The sequence below is a fragment of the Cornus florida genome, unplaced genomic scaffold, assembly GCF_030987335.1.
Source record: "Cornus florida cultivar Cherokee Brave unplaced genomic scaffold, ASM3098733v1 CherokeeBrave_3.0.0_Hap2_Chr05, whole genome shotgun sequence".
Taxonomy (NCBI): domain Eukaryota; kingdom Viridiplantae; phylum Streptophyta; class Magnoliopsida; order Cornales; family Cornaceae; genus Cornus; species Cornus florida.
Window position 1 is genome coordinate 69,360,735 of NW_026775575.1, and position 19,296 is coordinate 69,380,030.

At 38.0% G+C, this 19,296-nt stretch overlaps 1 pseudogene; it reads left to right on the top strand.

Moving 5' to 3' along the window:
• Positions 1–396: 396 nt before the first annotated feature.
• On the top strand, positions 397–2,955 carry LOC132306753 (UDP-glycosyltransferase 87A2-like; annotated as a pseudogene).
• Positions 2,956–19,296: the final 16,341 nt, after the last annotated feature.

A 19,296-nucleotide genomic window follows, 5' to 3' on the forward strand; every position in this document is an offset into this window, starting at 1 on the left:
CGACGACATTCTCGCCGTCACTATGGTCACCGGTCCATTTTTGGTGGCTCATTCATGCCGTCCTTTCCACTGAACTTACTGAACAGTCATTTCGCCAAGCTCGCTGCCATCGCCGGCCACACCCAACTCGCGTGCTCACCGGTAAATCCTTGTGCTACCGTCCTCTATCCTTGTCGGCGCCGTTTTTGGGTTTGTCGGCAATTAAACGGGAAATGAATTTAAGGGTATGGTTTCAGACGTGGTGGGTTTGCGTTGGAAAGGCAATAATAGAATAAAATTTACAATTTGCAGAATCTGAACCTATTTGAAAATATTTTACAAAATAGGACTTTTTTGTCTTTTAAAAAATTTATACAACATATTTGTCTTTAGACCTAAAAACGTAGGACTGAATAGGAATTCTCCGTATTATATATGCACAAACATTTGTACTCTCCTCCCCTCTCTCTCTCTTGATCTCCTCCGTTAGAGTAAAGAAGATCAGATTCACACACACAGATATCTATATATTATGGGTTCGACGAACATAGATCCAATCAATAGATGCCACGTGGTGGCCTTGCCATATCCAGGAAGAGGACACATCAACCCTATGATGAACCTCTGCAAATTACTAGTTTCACGGAGCGACGATCTTCTGATCAGCTTCGTCGTCACGGAGGAGTGGCTCGGCCTCATCGGCTCCGAGGCCAAGCCGTCTAACATTCGGTTCCGCACAATCCCCAACGTCTTGCCTTCCGAGCTGGTCCGAGGCGCCGACATGCCCAGCTTCGTTGAAGCCGTTTTGACCAAGATGGAGGAGCCGTTTGAGCAGCTCCTGGACCGGCTGGAGAAGCCGCCAACGATCATCATGGCTGATGTTTTTGTTTTGTGGGCGGCAAAGGTCGGGAATCGGAGGAATATTCCGGTGGCTGCGCTTTGGCCCATGCCGATGTCGGTGTTTTCTATCTTTTACCATTTTGACCTCTTCGTGCAGAACCAGGATTATCCTTTTGACGTGTCAGGTATGTGAACATGAAAAATATTAGAATAGGAAGATTAATGGCTCCGTGTAAAATATTTTTTAAAAAATATATATATTTTTTTAAATAAAAAGTTTTTTAATTTTTATTTTGTCCCTTTTTTGTAAAGATTTACGTTGGGATTGAGATAGAATCTATTGGTCAAAGCATTTAAAATAACTTGTCAAAAATTAATTGATAAGTTATTTTTGTTAAATTTTATTCATTTTTTTCTTCGTAAATATTTACATAACCAATCACAATTTCACTTTTTAGACTTGGACGGGCCGTTTGAACTATTTAGGATACCTTTTTGACCTATTTAGGGTAAGCAAATAAGAGAGAGAAAAAAATATATTTTTTAAAAAATATTTTACTTCCAAACAAACCGAGAAGAGTAATAAAATTTCATAACATTGTTTTAAGAAATGTTTTTAATTGTTTAAGTGCTTCTCATTCAGGGATGACAATAATACGCACCTCAGTAGGGAACAAATTATGTAAATGAAAACGTGGATTGAGACTGTTTTGAAAAACAGGTTTTGAGCCGTTTTCGGAAATGGTTACCCCATCCCAAATATATTATAAATTTATTAAATTACTCTTACATACTATGATATATTACTAAAATAAGTTAAATATATAATGATTGGCAAAAATCCCCACCCCAGCAGAGACATGCCCCGTTTGGGGTGAATTTGGAAAACCGATTATGTAGATGGGATGAGGATGAATGCTGTTTTGAAAAACCCTGAGGGTTTTGAGGCGATTATAGGAGTGAAAAATTAAACGGTGATCGGGAATGAGATTTCAACCCCATTTCCATCCCTACATACACTTAAAAGGAAATGAAGTAGTTTTTCTTCAAAACCACACACAGATTTCTCTAATGCCAAAACCATTCTCATGTTCCCAAACATCACATGTTTGCCTATATGCAAAATTTTTGTTTTTAAGTAAATATATGTTATGATGTAAAAAAATTGCTAAAAGTTTGTTGTGTCTGTTTGTTTATACTTGACAGAAAGAGGAGATGAGCGAGTGGGTTACATTCCCGGAATATCATCAATCCGTCTGGCAGACCTTCCTACAACTTTCTACAAAAAGAAACAAGTACTCTTGCACATAGCTGTCAAAATGATTTCTCATGTGCCCAAAGCACAATTTTTCTTGCTCACCTCCGTATTTGAGCTCGAAGCTCAAGCCATCAATGCTTTAAGACCAAAATTGTCAATGCCCTTGTACTCTTTTGGCCCTCTAATACCTCACTTCACGCTAGGAGGCAATGCTTCATATCATATGACTAGCCACAATGACACCAACTACTACAAATGGTTAGATTCTCAGCAACAAGGCTCTGTTTTGTACATTTCATTGGGGAGTTTCCTTTCTGTTTCAAGTGCCCAAATGGATGAAATTGCAGCTGGGTTGAGCGCTAGTGGTGTACAGTTCTTGTGGGTGGCGCGTGGGGAAGCTTCGAGACTAAAGGATGCTTGTGGAGATGCAGGAATTGTAGTGCCTTGGTGTGACCAATTGAATGTCTTGTGCCATTCTTCGATAGGGGGATTTTTGACTCATTCCAATGCTCACTTTTCCTATACTTGGGGATCAAGTCTCAATCAGTAAGACTATAGTGGAAGATTGGAGGATTGGTTGGAGGGTAATGAAGACGGAGGGGGGAACAGAAAATTTGGTGGGGAAAGAGGAAATTGTTGACCTTGTGAGGAGGTTCATGGATTTGGAAAGTCGAGAGAGATCGGAAATGGATAAAAGGGTAAGAGAACTTCAGGGGATATCTCAACAAGCAATTGCAAAAGGAGGATCTTCTGAGGTGAACCTTAGTGCTTTCATCAAGGACATTTCACAATTGACAAGCTGATTTACCTACCCTGTTAGATTTGCTAAAACATTATTGGCACTACTGGATTAATGCATTGTATTTGTTCTTTCTGCTTGATACGTACTTTTTTACATCCATATACACATACGTACACACATATATATATTTATAACGTATTCATTAGTGTAAAGTTGGTATGAGGGAAAATTGAAAGACTAAATAAAGAGTGAGCGATAGACAAAGGTTTGGAGACATGATTTTGAAAAAGCCTCTTTTCTTGGTTGATTGCGTACTAAATTAGTAGTCTTAGGCTGGCCAGGGCAGGGTCACATTCAATAAGTTCTAATGCCTTGAGGCTTAAAGAAGTCGTTTCTTATATACTAATTCTATCAATACATAGTTTTGAAATTATTTTAGAAAAAAATGAATATTTTCTTAGGCAAATAGTCATATGACACACTGAAGGCAAATAGTCATATGACACACTGATCAATCTCAAATTGTACCCTTGTCTAATTCTAGCAAAAGAAAAATGCTATAAATTTTCATGTTGGAGTGACAGTTTAGTTATGAAAAAGGTTGAGATTGGAAATTCCTAATAAGACAATATTGAATGCATGCACATAATTTACCTTTAAAAAAAAAAATTGAAAAAAAGATTGCAATGTGTGACTTCACTGTAATTTGCTTTTCTTTGGTCTTGTAATGGTTCTCAAGTTGTTATTATTATTGGGACAAAAAAAAAAAAAAAAAGAAAAAAAAACAACTACCTTCCATTTTAACAACATATTTTCTTGATCTATTTTTTTGTAACAATAAACACTCTAACCATTCGAAATTTTCAATGTATTTTATTTATATTTCATAAATTTACACAATTAAACAAATAGAATACTCATACATTAACATATTGGCGTTGACAATATTTGGGAGGTAAGTCCTTGAGATCTACTTTTCGAACCGCATTCCTGACTTGATTGTTACATGTGTGGTGGGGCTGATACACGTACTCAAAAAAAAAAAAAAAAACTCATATTATATACAGAAAGTGCAAATATTCTCCTTTAAAATATTCCTACATCTTTAAATTGAGCAAATAAAGGATATTTTGTCAATGTTAATATTGAAATACCTAAAATACCCTTGAGTCAAAATAAAATTTAAAAATACATGAGAGGAGAGAGAGATTATTAAGGGTATTTTGGTTTTTTAATTTTTAGGGTAAATTACACTGACCTCCCTTAAGATTTCGTTAATTTACACTGACCTCCCCTCTTATTTGCCATATTACACTCACCTTCCTCGAGTTTTGTATATAGATAACATAGCTCATTTAAAGAAAAACACTGTTTCTGAGGGAAAATGATAATGTCAGTAATTTTTTATTTATTAAATTCCCATTCTACCCTTGTGAGCTATAGTTTGGGTTACCATCATCTTCACCGAAACCGACGAGCTTCAATTTGGGCTCACCATTCCGGTGAGCCTCTAAGACACATCGTCTAAGTAGTAGCGTAGCTTAAATGGACCAATCAGCGACCAAATAGGTAAGAACACTCCTTGGTATGAAACCCAGTTCGGCGAACAAACTGCAACTCCCGTGACAACAGAATCGTTGTCTCTTGACTCTCTTAAGACCTTCCTTGGTTTCGGTGACAGCAAAACCCAGTTCGGACTGAACCACATTGGAACCAAAAATTTGTAGACAAAGAAATATAGATACACACCCGAGAGAGAGAGCGCTTAGCTTTTGATAAAGGCAACAATGGTTGCTGGGAAGGTAAAACTCGCAATGGGCAGTCTGTGATGGTGCTGGGAAACTTCTTCGAGATGGGTCTGGAAGGTTAGCCGACGCTTAAGATGATGCTGGAGTCTCGCTGGAACTGGGTTTCGCCGAGCAAGCTACGACAATAATAGTCACGATTCTGGTGACGGTGGTGAGCAACATAGTGTAAGGATCCGGCACGATGCAAGCACTGAATTTGGCAAGGATGGCCGGCGAGCAAACAAGAACGAGGGCGAGCAATGATGAACATCGGTAAAGGAGCTTACCGGCGAGGACAAACCGCGACCTGGATAACTCACCGGCGAGGAATGAAGAATCCATCGGCGAAGCTCATGACGGCGAACTGTAAAGCTCCATTATGACGGCGAGCTCATAGTTTTGGCGTAAACCCATTTCAGTCTGGCAAGTTGTCTTTCGGGTGCACTCCTCGCCGGCAACGTAGGCTTCACGCAACGAGTTCGCCGGAGATGGTGTTTGGAGCTTTGCATACTCACACTTAGATTAATGGAGCTTTGCATACTCACACTCACAATCTGATCCACTCATGACATACTTACACTTAGACCCAAAACTCACACCCTTCACCGTAACACAATTCTTGTTACCCTTGTAGATTTGGGGACCAACTTTGACATCAGTGTCCTAATCCCATATATTTGGTAAAGAGATGGATAAACTCTTCATTATAGGATACAAGAAGCTTACTCTGAATTGAAAATGCCAACCCTGTTATTCCCACTTGCTTTATCACCAATCAAATGAAGGGGGCAAAATTAGTCAGTTCCCCATTTATATTTACGGATATCATAAAGGCCAGTATACTCTCATCTGACCCCGTAGCTGCAAAAAGATATTCTTCAGATCTATTGCAAAAAGATTAGGATGATTGAACCGTACTTCAACGATACAAAGACAAAGCTACACACATGTATATACGATGGGTAAGTGATTTATGTACGAGTGAGATAGTTTCGAAGAGATAGTTCCTAACTGGGTTCGCTGGAGATGGTGGACAAAGGGTAAATTAGTAACTGTATTCTTTACATTAACCCCATCCATCTTATATGCTTGTTCAGGGGGGTGAATGTAATATGCCAAATAAGAGGGGAGGTCAGTGTAGGTTGACGAAACCTCAGGGGAGGTCACTATAATTATCCCAATTCTTTATTTTTTAAATGGTCAAAATTTACTGTCAATAGATATTATGGGACAATTTTCACATCTATATACTATTATTAAAAGTGTAAAGGATTTCAGTATTTATTTATTAATATACAAAAATATTTATTAATGGATATAAAAAGAGTTTTTAAAAGAGTTTCTATAAAACTCTAACACAAACTACCTATTTATTTATTTATTATTAGTTTTTTAATAAAAAGAAATCTAATTAGACAATGATATATTTAAAGAAAATAAAATAATTTTAATTGGTAACTTATACAATTTATTTTAATTGGTAACTTATTTTATTATTTGGTAAAGTATTTTATTATTTTATCTATAAATGATTTGCAACATCTTGATTGAATTTCAATTAAACAATTACCTATTTAATTTTAATTGATAATTTATTTAATGATTTGAAACATCTTGATTGAATTTCAATATTACAGTAATTTTTAAAATGGGTATTATGTGTAATTTGACCTAACTTGAAGGGAGCTAAGTGATATTATCCCTATTTAAAATTGTAATTAATTATTTAAAAAATAAAATTTATTTTGATAATTCTCTATAATTTTTAATTAAAATTATAAAATAACTTTTGATCACATGCATCGCAAGTAGTTTTTACTAGTATTACCAAATGTTAGGGATTTATTTGCCCTCACTATTTTTTTTTTGCACAAATATTCATAGCAGAGTATATATTTATTTATTATGTACCTTACACTAAATTAATTCTCACACACCATGATGAAAACAACAATGATAAATTTATATTGAAAAAGAACACAAAAGATGAGATACATAATTACAACAATTTAAGTAGACATATGTGTTAAATAATTGAATTATACAAATTGAGAAATAAATAACAAAATTTTCACCTTACAAAGTAGAAGATTAAAGGTCGAAATCTCATGGGAGCAAAGTGGGTGCATAGTATGTGGTTTAAAATTAACAAACACCCTTCAGGGTTATTTTAAACTAAGACATATAAGTATAATTTATTATAATTTTAATATAAAAATGATGGTCGGCTTGTTTTGTAACTCTAACAACAGTTTTATGTGTTTTCAGAAAATTGTACAAAAAAATTTGCTTGGTTCAGTTTTCTGTTCAGAAAAGTAAAAAAAAAAAAAAAAAAAAAAAATTGTACAAAAAAATCTGCTTGGTTCAGTTTTCTGAAAATTCAGTTACAAAAATGCTTATTTTCAGAGAACTGTCCTTTATTATTATCTGAAAACTGTTTTCTGTTCTCTGTATTCTTGAGAACTGTTTTCAGAGCTACAAACCAAGCAAGCCCGATATTTTTTTCCTCTAGCTGGTCCCTTTTTTGTTCATAAAGTTATTTACTCGATCATAGACACATCACCAAGAGGGAGTTAAGTCCGATATTGGTTAAGCAATTTCAAATTGTGTTTGAGGTTAGCCAAGCCAAGCATTTTACACCTGCAATAATAATTTGCAATCAAAGTGTAATCCAACAAGATGACATTAGTTTCTTATTTACCCTCGTATTTATATTGTAATCAAATTATTGAATTATAATAATTAAAAATTCATTGATTTTTTTCAAATACGTATCATGATAAACGATAAATGTTGAAATCATTAAATATATGCTGTACACCTCACCGTATGGCAAAGGTGTCTAGTGTAGAAGCCACCAAATCAATTTCAAATAAGAATACTCACACCGAATACTTGTATTGAATTACTTAACCAAATACTTTTTAATTGGTTATTTACATTAAATACAACTAAGTAAAGGGCTTCACTTCCTTATTTGTTACATACTTAACTAATTAAAAGAGTAAGTCTAGCAATTCACTGTAACTATTCGGTGTAAGAATTATTTTTCAATAAGAATATGGCATAGCCATGAGCCTTTCCATTCAGTTCAGTTGTTTAAAAAATTAAAATAAAATTTGAACCGTGAAGAACCAGGCAGATTACTAAAAGATTGTCTGCCTTTTTGGTCCAAAACCGGTCTATCTCACTGATTTATTTCTCGGGACCTCCCCCTCTTCTCCTCTCTGAGACTATGTTGAGTACAGTGAAAAAGAAAAAGAAAATATATTAGTTACAGGAAAAAAAAATAAAAATAAAAATAAAAAAAACAAGAGAATGGTGTGAGCTACTTATCTTTTATCACCATACCCTTTTTCATACATTTTGTCTTTTATAAAAATAAGGAGTTTCATTGAAAATACTAGCCCTTCTCTTCATTTTCTTCCATTTCCTCCCATTTTAAAAAGCATAACAAAATTACTCATCAAGCTTTAAATGTATCCCTCCAAATCCTTCTATTTCCTCTCTTTTTTAGTCCAAAACTTTATTCCAAACACAAAAAATCATATACCTTTATTTCCTTTCATTTCTTTCTAACCAAATTGAGTCTAAGCAAAATGGAAGCCAAGAGAAGGACAAAGGTTGTGTTTGGCGTGGCTTCTTAGAGCTCTAAAATGGGCTTTCAAGTCCAAAAAGGCATTCAAAAAAAAAAAAAGTGTTTGGTAAATGATTTGTAAAGAACTTATGCCAGTAATAAAAGTCTTTGAAAGGCCGTTAGACTAAAGCCAAAAAAAGAAGTTTTAAAAATACGTTCTCGCCAAGTTAGCGGTATTTTAAGTAATAAATTATGTTTTACAAAATTATCTTTACATATTATATAAAATTTTTGATATTAACCCTCAAAGTCTATTAATAAATTGCAACCGATCTTTTCTCTCAATCATTGTATTCAGTTGAAAGTTAGAAAATATGAAGAACACCGAACACTGATGATATAGAGAAAAAGAACTCCAAGCCGATAAACAATTTTTTTACTTCCTGTGATTTTTACTTCTGCCATTGATCGTATAATTTTTGTGCTAAAAGTCTTCTCCTCCCATTCAAATTTCATTATTATAAGAAGTTTCCTATTTGGACAAGTACTCTACAAAGTCTTCTACCACCATTCAAATTCCATTACTATAATACTTTTATTGAATGAGTTCTATAAAGAGTTTTGAGTTTTTTGTTTTTTATTGCTCGAAAGATTAGGAGGTTTAATATGTAATTACCATAGTTTAAACTTGTTAATTCTAGAAAGAGAAGATAAGCATGGCCATAGCATCTACATTCAACCCCTAAATCCCAAAAATTTAATTTCAAGGTTCGCTCTCTCCACAATATATTATTTTTAAATAGATATATGTGTGTATATATATAGGTACGGAATGCATAAACTGGGGAAGTATTTCAGTAATGTCTTTGGAGATTAATTATTAAGGACAAAAATGTCAACTTAAAAACTATGTTAATTGTTGAAGAAATTTCAAAATTGTAACCACCAAACAACTTTTTCCTTTTAAATTCCTTCCATTGAAATACATTTTGCAAAGGCCTTCAAATGGAAGGAATTTTAAAACTTAAAAGCTCCCCCAAACATAGCCTAAGTCAACTTCACCACATTAAATTAATACCTTCTTTTTAAATATTCTCTTCCAAAATAAATTTATTTGATTCCTAATCCTCTAAGTCAATCAAAATAAAATATCATATTTAGTTTAACATAATGAATGGTGCTAGTTTTAAAAACTCTTTAGTTGGTCATTATTGTAGACTACATCTAGGGCTGCAAGTTGGGTTGGCCCAACCCAGCCCAGCCTCAACCCAACTTCAACCTGAATCGGGTTGGGTTGGGCCAACCCGAATTGTACTTAACATAGGTTGTGGTCATAACCCGAATTGAATATTTTCGAACGGGTTGGGTCGGGTTGACGGGTTGAGTTTTTTTTTTTTTTTTTATATATATATATAATTTTTTTTTTTGGAAATTTATATATATTATATTATATATATGTATGTATATTATATATTTTTTATTATATTATTATTATATATATATATATATATTTAGGGCAAATCGATTCAGCCTCCCCAATCGCCGCCTCCAACTCTCTTCTCGTTCCCAACTCTGAACTTGTCTTCTCTCTCTCTCTCTCTCTCCCTCTCTCTCTGCAACTGCAAAGTACTAAATCAACAAGAATCAGAATTTCAAAACCTATATATTTCAGTTTATCTATCTATTGCAATAATCAAAAGTTCAAAACCGAATATTCTCAGTGTTAATTTTATTTATTTATTTTAAAACCCAGATGTGGTTCCTCCAAATCACCACCACCACTCACCGGAATTTGATGCCAACTGCAGAGCTCCTCCTCCAACGCCACCCGAAGAAGAAACCGTCAAAGAAGTGCCCTGCGAAGGTCTCAAAGAGACAGCCGTCCTCTGGCGAAATCGCCGGAGTGAGGGAGAGGAAACCCAGATCTCCGGCGAGGAGGCAGGCTCCATCGCCGGAAAGAAGAAGCAACATCACATCGAGGCCGGCTCAGGATCAAACAACCACGACCAGACGGCTCAAGAAGAAGCAACCCAGATCTTCGGCAGAGAGAGAAAGAGAAAGAATAGAGAGAAAGGAGGAAAAAAAAAAAAAAAAAAATTAATTTTGGGTTTTGGGTTGGGTTTGGGTTCAACCCGAACCCAACCCGAATATGTCTGGGTTTTGACAAAACCCATCCCGAACATAGCCCGATTTGTGAATTGTATGTCCAGATTTCAAATTTTCTGGGTTGGGGCTGGGCTGGGCTAACCCGCCCAAGTTGCAGCCCTAACTACATCATAAAAATCTTGTCTAATGTATTATTATTATTATTTTATATGCAATCAATTAGACAAGTTTTTTATGATCAGTTTTTATAAATAATTTAAATTCTCAATTTTATTTATTTTCTAATTTTCATATGTTATATATAGTACAATTTTTTATTTATTTAAATTTTTCATTAATTTCATAAAAAATATAATTACTAAGGCTTTTTAAGAATAACATTAACTCAAATTCATTACTCAAAACAAATCACTAAAAATCCATCTTTAGTGATTTTTTTTTTTTTTTTTTGAAAGATCCATCTTTAGTGAATTATGCCGTCAAAATTCACACACTTTAAATACCATGTGCATGGTCAGTGATAATTGATTTCAGTTAGGTTACAATGATACGAAACTGATTCCATTAGATTGCGAGTGTGAACTACGAGATATATATATATATATATACACACACACACACACACACTTATTATAAAATAAAATAAAATAAACATTCATATAGTTGAAGTTAATTAGTTTGGGGGTTACATGCCAAATTAAAAATTAAAAAAAAAAATTGATATATAGTGTTTGTGTAGAATTAGTCTCTATTTTTTTAAAATGTATATTTCAGTCTATAAATTATAAAAAAGTGCAAATAAATTCTCTAACCACTTTTTGATTAAAATTGACATAAAATAAATATAAAAATCCTAATTTGCCCTTCTTTCTTCCTATTATGCCTTTTTCTAAGGGACTCCAGCCGCCGCATCTGCCATAACAATTGGTGGTCACCACAGCCGCCGCCTCACCCCTCGGATTCAAGACAACCCTCCTCAGCCAACCCACAAGACAACCACCTCATCACCCAAAGCTTGACTCACCGGCGATTTGACATACGTGGGCTGTGATGCAACCTTGATGGTGAGACGTGCTGGAGGCATCAAATCAGCCCAAATAATTGGGTCATCACCCACGGCAGAATTTCTAGCGACCGGCAAGCATGGAGGCATCGATGGTTGAGTTCACCATGAACTTCGTGTATGGGTACCGTTTGATTTTGGTACTATTCGCGTTGGTCAGCTGTGCTCTAACTAGGGATGGCAAATTATGACACAACACGACAACCCAACACGAACACGACACAAGTTAAAAGGGTTTGGGTTTGGCATAAACGGATTTTGGTCATAAAAAGGTCGACACGATTAACCCGTTTACTTAACTGTGTCGGGTTAGGGTTGAAGAGTTCAACCCGTGTAACCCGTTTATGACTCATTTAACTCAACATGTTATAATCATGAATATTATATATGTAATATATTACCTGCTTAAACTCAATTACTATGGATAATTAAGTTATTTCAACATAAACTTTGTCTATACCTTATGATTTTTCTTTTTATTTTGAATATTTGGGTTAATTATGACAATTTTTTTTTATTATTTAGTATTTGATTAAATATTAAATGTTTCGTTTTAATAAACAGGTCATTAAACGGGTTAACACGATTACCTGTGTAATAAACGGATTGAATTAGTGTTAAGATTTTTGACACGATTATTAAATGGGTTGGGTTTGGGTTTACCTATTTAGTATAATACCCTTACATCGACACGACACGAACACGACCCACTGTAGGTGCAAAATTTCGCTCAACCAATAATGATTGAGAAAAATAAAACAACTCACTTAAAAACAATAAGAATAAATAAGAACACTGTATAGAGAAGCGTAGAATTGCTTGATCCTTTTATTGGAGGTCTGGGCCTCTATTTATACACAAAAGATTGGTTGAATTATGGTAGGACTCGCATTGCTTGTCCTCCAATTCTTTCCCTACAGAAATTCTTTACAAATAGAGCTCCTTCCTTTGTATAATTTTCCTTGTGTAGTAGTTTCTTTCTTTGTTGTATCCTTCTTCTAATAGGAATAATTTCCTTATAATGGATTTAGGCTATGAGTAACTTGATCCATGTGACATTGCTAATGGGCTAGATCTCTTGTTTCGGGCTTGAGCAATGCTACAGAGATCAATTATCTGCGACCTTGGGTTAGTGTCTTATGACTTTGGGCTGTCAATGAGCTTGGACTGGGCTTTGAGCAGGATGGGCCTCTGACATTTGTGATGGGTATTTACATTGCAATGACGTGTACAGTTCTCATTGGAGGGAGATTTTTCCCTCCACACTTTGCCCCCAATTCCCTCTTTAATTGGATTGCGACTCCTATTAAAAAGGGAATTGAAGTTACACGGTTGTCTATTTTACAAAAAGACGGTTCGAAGATTGCCCATTGCCATTCTGCCTTAAGAGATTCCATAAGGGTTACTTTTACTCTTATTACGTTTTTTACATTCTTCATTCCGTCGTCTTATCAAGTTAGTTCTTCATCTTTTTCTCTTCGATCTTGCATTATGAGTACTTCAACTACTCCTGAACGTAAAGAGATCGTAGATTCTGAGTCCACTCCCTCATCTTCCCCTAATCTCATTAGGGTTCCCCTACCTAGGGTTTCGAACTTTCCTAAACCTATAAATGACTCGGCTAATTAGCAGGGTGCTTCCCCGATCCAGGCTGAAACATCCACCTCTGGGTCGGACAATATCCTTACTAAGGAAGAAAGAAACGCAATTTTATTTATTCGTCGCATCACATTCTCTATTGAATCCGTAATGGAAGAATTCGAGATTCCCGAGGGGGTAGAAATTGCAGAATACCCCAAAGGCGCTGATTTTTGCGCCGGCGAGGGCGTCGGAGAAGACGAGTTGCTCCTCTCTGTTGGGCACCTCAACGCTCTTAGGTTCCCCTTTCATCCTATCTATCACTTAGTCTTCAACAAATTGGGGATTGCACCCTTGCAAGTAAACCCTAACTTCCTTCGAGTAATCTCAGCACTCCTCATTCGCCGGTGGCAGGAGAGTCTTGACCTGACTCTGGCTGACTTGCTGATTACTTATTATATTTCTAAGCATGGAACCGAACCTTGTCATTTCTTTTTCACTTCCCCCTTGCACCAAAGGATATGTACAGACCTCCCTACTTCTGAGAAGAAGTGGAAAGAGAGGATGATAATTGTTTTGGGGGTGTCCTTCCCTTATACAGAGGGTCCAAAGGCTCAGGAGGCTGATGTGCTTTTTGCTAAAATGGTGAAGGCTCACCCGGAAGATCCTCCAAGCTCATCAACTCCTGTAACTCCTGGTCCTTCAATTCTCCACCTACAAGTCCAGCTGTAGTAGATGCTTTCGAATCTGCCCCGTTTGATCCGAAGAGGAAGTAGGATCAAGCAAATATATATATATATTCCTTTGTAATGAAACAATTTTGAGAATGAATGATATATCATTGTTTCTTAAGCTGTGTTTCTTTTATTCTGCTTTGACTGAGTATGCTTGTATGCTTCTGATATTGCACTCACTCTGTTGAGAGAGATTTTTTTTTTTTTTTTAAAAAAAGGAAGCGTACTCTGCCTGAAGGTTTCTTATTTGTTTTAGGAAAATAAATAAGAGGTTTTCCAAGCCGGACACTCAGTGTCCTAGGCGAGGTTTTTGTTGAGCCGGACACTTAGGGTCCGAGGCGAGATTTTGCCGAGCCGGACACTTAGGGTCCGAGGCGGATGAATTACTCCCCGGCGCTGAGCCTGAAGGAGGTTATGCCGAGCTGGACACTTAGGGTCCGAGACGAGATTTACCAAGCTGAACACTTAGTGTCTGAGGCGAGGTTTTTACCTAGCCGGACACTTAGGGTCTGAGGCGAGATTTTGCCGAGCCGGACACTTAGGGTCCGAGGTGAATGAATTACTCCCCGGTACTGAGCCTGAAGGGGGTTATGCCGAGCCGGACACTTAGGGTCCGAGGCGAGATTTGCCGAGCCGGACACTTAGGGTCCGAGGCGAATGAATTACTCCCCGGCGCTGAGCCTGAAGGAGGTTTTTCGTACATATATTCTTCATCGTTTTTTTTTTTTTTTTTTTTTAAAAAAAAAAAAAAAAAAAAAAAACAACTTGCCGATGATTCAAAAATGATAGGAGGCCAAGAAAGCGAGTAACAATGGCTGCGAAGTTTCCTATTTGTTTACTTTAGAGACTTTCCTCCATTGATACTCCCTTCTTGGCAACCATACGTCATGGACTGCATATATTAACCACATTTCCTTTCTATTTTTATCCGATGTAGGACAAAGAGTTTTAACCATAGGTCAAAATGCATGCTTTTTAATAACTTGCTTCCAACATTGCTTTGCATAAAAGCATAAAATTGCATAATCATAGTGTAGTATGAAAATTTCTTTGCATAAAAATTGTTAATGCATACTGTGACGCAAAATTGCATAATCATAGAATAATGGTATGGCCCCCATTTTTATGAAAAGAAACAAATAGAAGCAAAATAAAGTAAAGCATGGCTGACTGTGGGCTTACGCAGCCTTATTTGTGAAGAATTCTTAATAAAATTGACAAACTTAACTAATGGAAATACCGTTTAAGGTGTATTGCATTCCAAGGACGCGCAATGGGACGTCCGTCAGCGTCGGCCAAACGATATGCTCCCTTCCCCACTACTTCGGTAATCCTGTAGGGTCCGGTCCAATTAGGTTCCAGTTTCTTTACATGAGCTGTCTCTTGCTTCAGAACCCAATCGCCTCCCGTAAAGCTCCGGAATCTGACACGTTTGTTATAATTGTTGCGCAGCTGCTGCTGGTATAAAGCAAACCTAATTGCTGTTGCATCCCCTTTTTCATCGAGGAGGTCGAGACTATGTTCGAGCTGCTGACTATTGTTTCCTTCAAGCAACAAGGATGTCCAAAAGGTTGGAATCACTGCTTTGGATCCATAAGCCATGGCAAAGGGACTCTCCCCCGTGGGCCGCCGTGGTGTGGTTCGGTACGCCCAAAGCACCTGAGGGAGATTCTCGTGCCATTTCGTTTTGAGTTTCTCTAATTTCTTCTTTAAACAACTGAAAATGGTCCGATTAGTTATCTCAGCCTGTCCATTCCCTTGTAGATGACTAACTGCAGCTAACTTTTGTATAATTCCATGCTCAGCAAAGAATTTTCTTGTACTTCTATTGTCAAGGTTCTTACCATTGTCCATCATAATGACTTTTGGGACCCCAAACCGGCAAATGATGTTGTTCCAAAGGAAAGTTTTTACCTGCTCATGGGTCACACTTGAGTAGGCCTCGGCTTCTACCCATTTAGTAAAATAATCTGTAGCCAGTAGCACGTACTCCTTTTGTTCCACAGTCTTGGGTAACGGGCCCACCATATTAATCCCCCATTGTGCGAATGGCCATGGATTTGCCATTGCATGCAAATCTTTGGCAGGTTGATGCTTCATGGGACCGTGACGTTGACATTTGTCACACCTCCGAGTATACTCTTCTGCATTCCGGGCCAAGTACGGCCAGAAGTAACCTTGAGTCAGGACTTTATGCGCAAGGGATCTACCCCCAGAATGGTTGCCACAATCTCCGTCATGGATTTGTTTCAACACCACAAGAGCCTCAGTAGGGCTTAAACATTTCAGGTAAGGACCTGAAAATGACTTTCGGTATAACTGATTGTTAACGATGGCATATTTAGCTGCAGTGAGACGGAGCTTCCGTGCTTCGGACTTCTGGTTTGGAAGAAGTCCATGCTTGAGGTAGGCTTCCAATGGATCAATCCAGCATGGTTCTCGAGGAATAACTAGAATCACCATTACTTCCTGCGGAGGATTAATGCTGGGCTCGTCCAGGACATCAATCGGCACAATCCGAGTCAGATCTTCATTTGAGGATGATGCTAATGTGGCTAATTGATCTGCTTCGGCACTCTCAACACGAGGTACCTGATAGAATTCGACCTGATCGAATCCCCGTGCAACGTTCTCTATAGCTTCTTTATATGCTTTCATTTTTTCCTCTTTGGGATGGTACTGACCTGTCACTTGATTTATAACAAGCTGTGAGTCACTAAAAACCTTTAAGCAACGTACCTAGAGGCTGCTGGCCAATCGAAGACCAGCAAGTAACGCCTCGTACTCGGCCTCATTGTTCGTAGCCGGGAACTTCAAACAGATAGATTGTTGCAACTTGGTGCCTTCGGGTGTTGACATTACAACTCCTACCCCTACACTTGTTTGATTCAAGGAGCCATCGACTCGAAGTTCCCACTGTGGTTCAGGGTGTACCGACTCTTCGGGAGTGTCTTCATATTCGAGAAGAAAGTCCGCTACGGCCTGTTTTTTGTGCGACACCTTTGGCCCTTTGGCTCATAAGTTATGTCGAAGGAACTAAGCTCGATAGCCCACTTGGTAATTCTCACAGATAGATCGGGCTTAGAGAGTATACCCCGTATAGGATAGTTGATGAGTACCACAATGCTATGAGATTCAAAATAATGCTGAAGCTTCCTCTTGGCATAGATCAAGGCTAAGATGACTTTTTCTGCTTTACTATATCGTGTCTCCGCATCTGTCATGGTCTTACTTGTGTAGAAGACTGGATATTGCCTCTTTCCTTCCTTTCTAATCAATGCTGCATTTGTCGCTATATTAGAAATTGCCAAATACATAATAAGAACCTCCCCGGGTTTTGGAGCGGATAGAATTGGTGGTTCGGCCATGTAACCTTTCAACCGACTGAGGGCCTCCTGCTGCTGAGGTCCCTATACATCTTTATTCTTAGATCGTATAGCATCGGAGAATGGTTTGCACTTATCTAACAATCGGGATATAAACCAACTGAGGGCTGCGATTCGACCGGTAAGAACATGCACCTCCCTGCGATTTTTTGGTTCTTGATTCTGGATGAGGGCCTTAGCCTGAGCCGGACTTACCTTTATCCCTCTTTTATTCACTATGTAGCCGAGGAATTGACCTGATGATACCGCGAAGGAGCACTTGGATGGATTCAGCTTCATGTTGTACTTCTTCAAGGTATTAAAAACTTCCTATAGATGCTTCGGATAATCTTCTTTCTTCACACTTTTAACCACCATGTCATCTATATATGCTTCAACTGTCTTTCCCAACAGATTATCAAATATCTTGTTGACAAGGCGTTGATACGTAGCTCCAGCATTCTTCAGTCCGAAGGGCATGACCCTATAACAATAAGTCCCCTTTTCTGTAATAAAAGCCATTTTTTCTTCATCTTCGGGATTCATAGGAATTTGATTGTATCCCGAGTATGCATCTAGGAATGTCAGTCTCTCGTAATCGGTGGTAGCATCAACCATCTGATCTATCTTGGGCAGAGGGAAGCTATCTTTAAGGCAGGCTTTGTTAAGGTTGGTATAGTCTACACAAACCATCCATTTTCCATTCTTCTTTTGTACGACTACCACGTTTGACAGCCACTGTGGATATTGCACTTCTCGAATGAAACCTGCTTGTAACAATTTGTTCACTTCTTCAGCTATAATGTGATTGCGTTTGGGGGCAAACTTTCAGTGTTTCTGCTTAACTGGTTTGAACTCCGGATCCACTTTCAGACTATGGCAGGAAACTAAGGGATCGATCCCTACCATGTCCGAGTGATCCCACGCAAAGGCATCTGTATTGCTCCAGATAACATCAATTAATGCCTCCTTTTCTTCGGACAGGGAGGAAGAGCCTAGATAGGTAACCTTCTGAGGGTCGCTGAGGAAAACTTCCACGGCTTCAAGGGTCATCTTGGTGGGCTTCGCAATTTTCTCTTCCTCCTCTACCTTAAGACACTTGGGCAGAGGGCTCTGTAATTGCTATTTGGGTCCAGTTTTGGAAGCCACACTTGGTTGTTGTTGAGTCGACACCTTCTTTGATTTAGCTTGTGTCAACATATAGCATTCCTTTGCTGCGACTTGATCGCCCCACAGATTAATTACTTCTTTCCCGTCCGGAGATAAGCACCGCATCACCTGGTGAAAGGTGGACGGAACTCCTCTCATCCGATGTATCTAGCCTCTTCCCATAATGAGATTGTAAGAAGGATGGATCTCTGTTAAAACAAAGTTCTCCTTCAGAGTCCTCTTCACCGCGGTTACGAACAAGTCTATTACTCCAAGGGGATCTACTCTTGTGCCATCGAACCCCATCAACTGGCTGGAGGTAGGTCGAATAGATGACGACGAGATCTCTAGCTGCTCAAAGACCGTCTTTGTGATTATGTTGGCGCTACTTCCTGAATCTATCAAAACCCTCCGGATCATACAATTGGCCACTAAAAGACTGATGACCAATGGATCCTCGTGGGGGAGTTGAACTCTGGATAGGTCGCCATCTCCGAATCCAATACTGATGTTACCCGAAGCGATAGCACTGACAGAGGATATCCTCCTGAGCTTGTGGGCTGCCCTCAGTCTGGATCTGTATACCTCTTCAAACTCTTGATCATCTTCAGACCTGCCATGTATTGCATGGATGACTTTTACTTGCGTACCTTCTACCTTGCGGGGATTGACCTCGCAGGGCTTTGCATACTCCTTTGTCATGAGGTAATCTGTCAACTCACCTCTGGCAATCATATTCTCCCCCTGTCGCCTGAGGGATCTGCAATCATTGGTTGAATGCCCATAATCTCAATGATAAGCGCAATGCTTACTTTTGTCCCTTTGCTCCAGGGGTTGCTTTATTGGTTACGGAGTTGTGAACTTCATCTTATTTTCTTGGAAGAGCCAAGCTAAGGTAGTTCAGAGAGGTGTAAATCCTTCCTCTACCCTTTGCCTTTTTTCAGGTGCCTGGGTGATTGGCGTTGAGGAATGCTGGCTTTTTTGAATCTTTGGAGTTGGAACTCTTTCTCAAGGATTGTTTTCCACTGTCACGAGGGTGGCGTGCTGCGCTCGGTGGGCTATATTTTCCTCAAGCCGAATGTAGATCTGGGCCCTGGCATTGAGAGTCTGCATGTCAG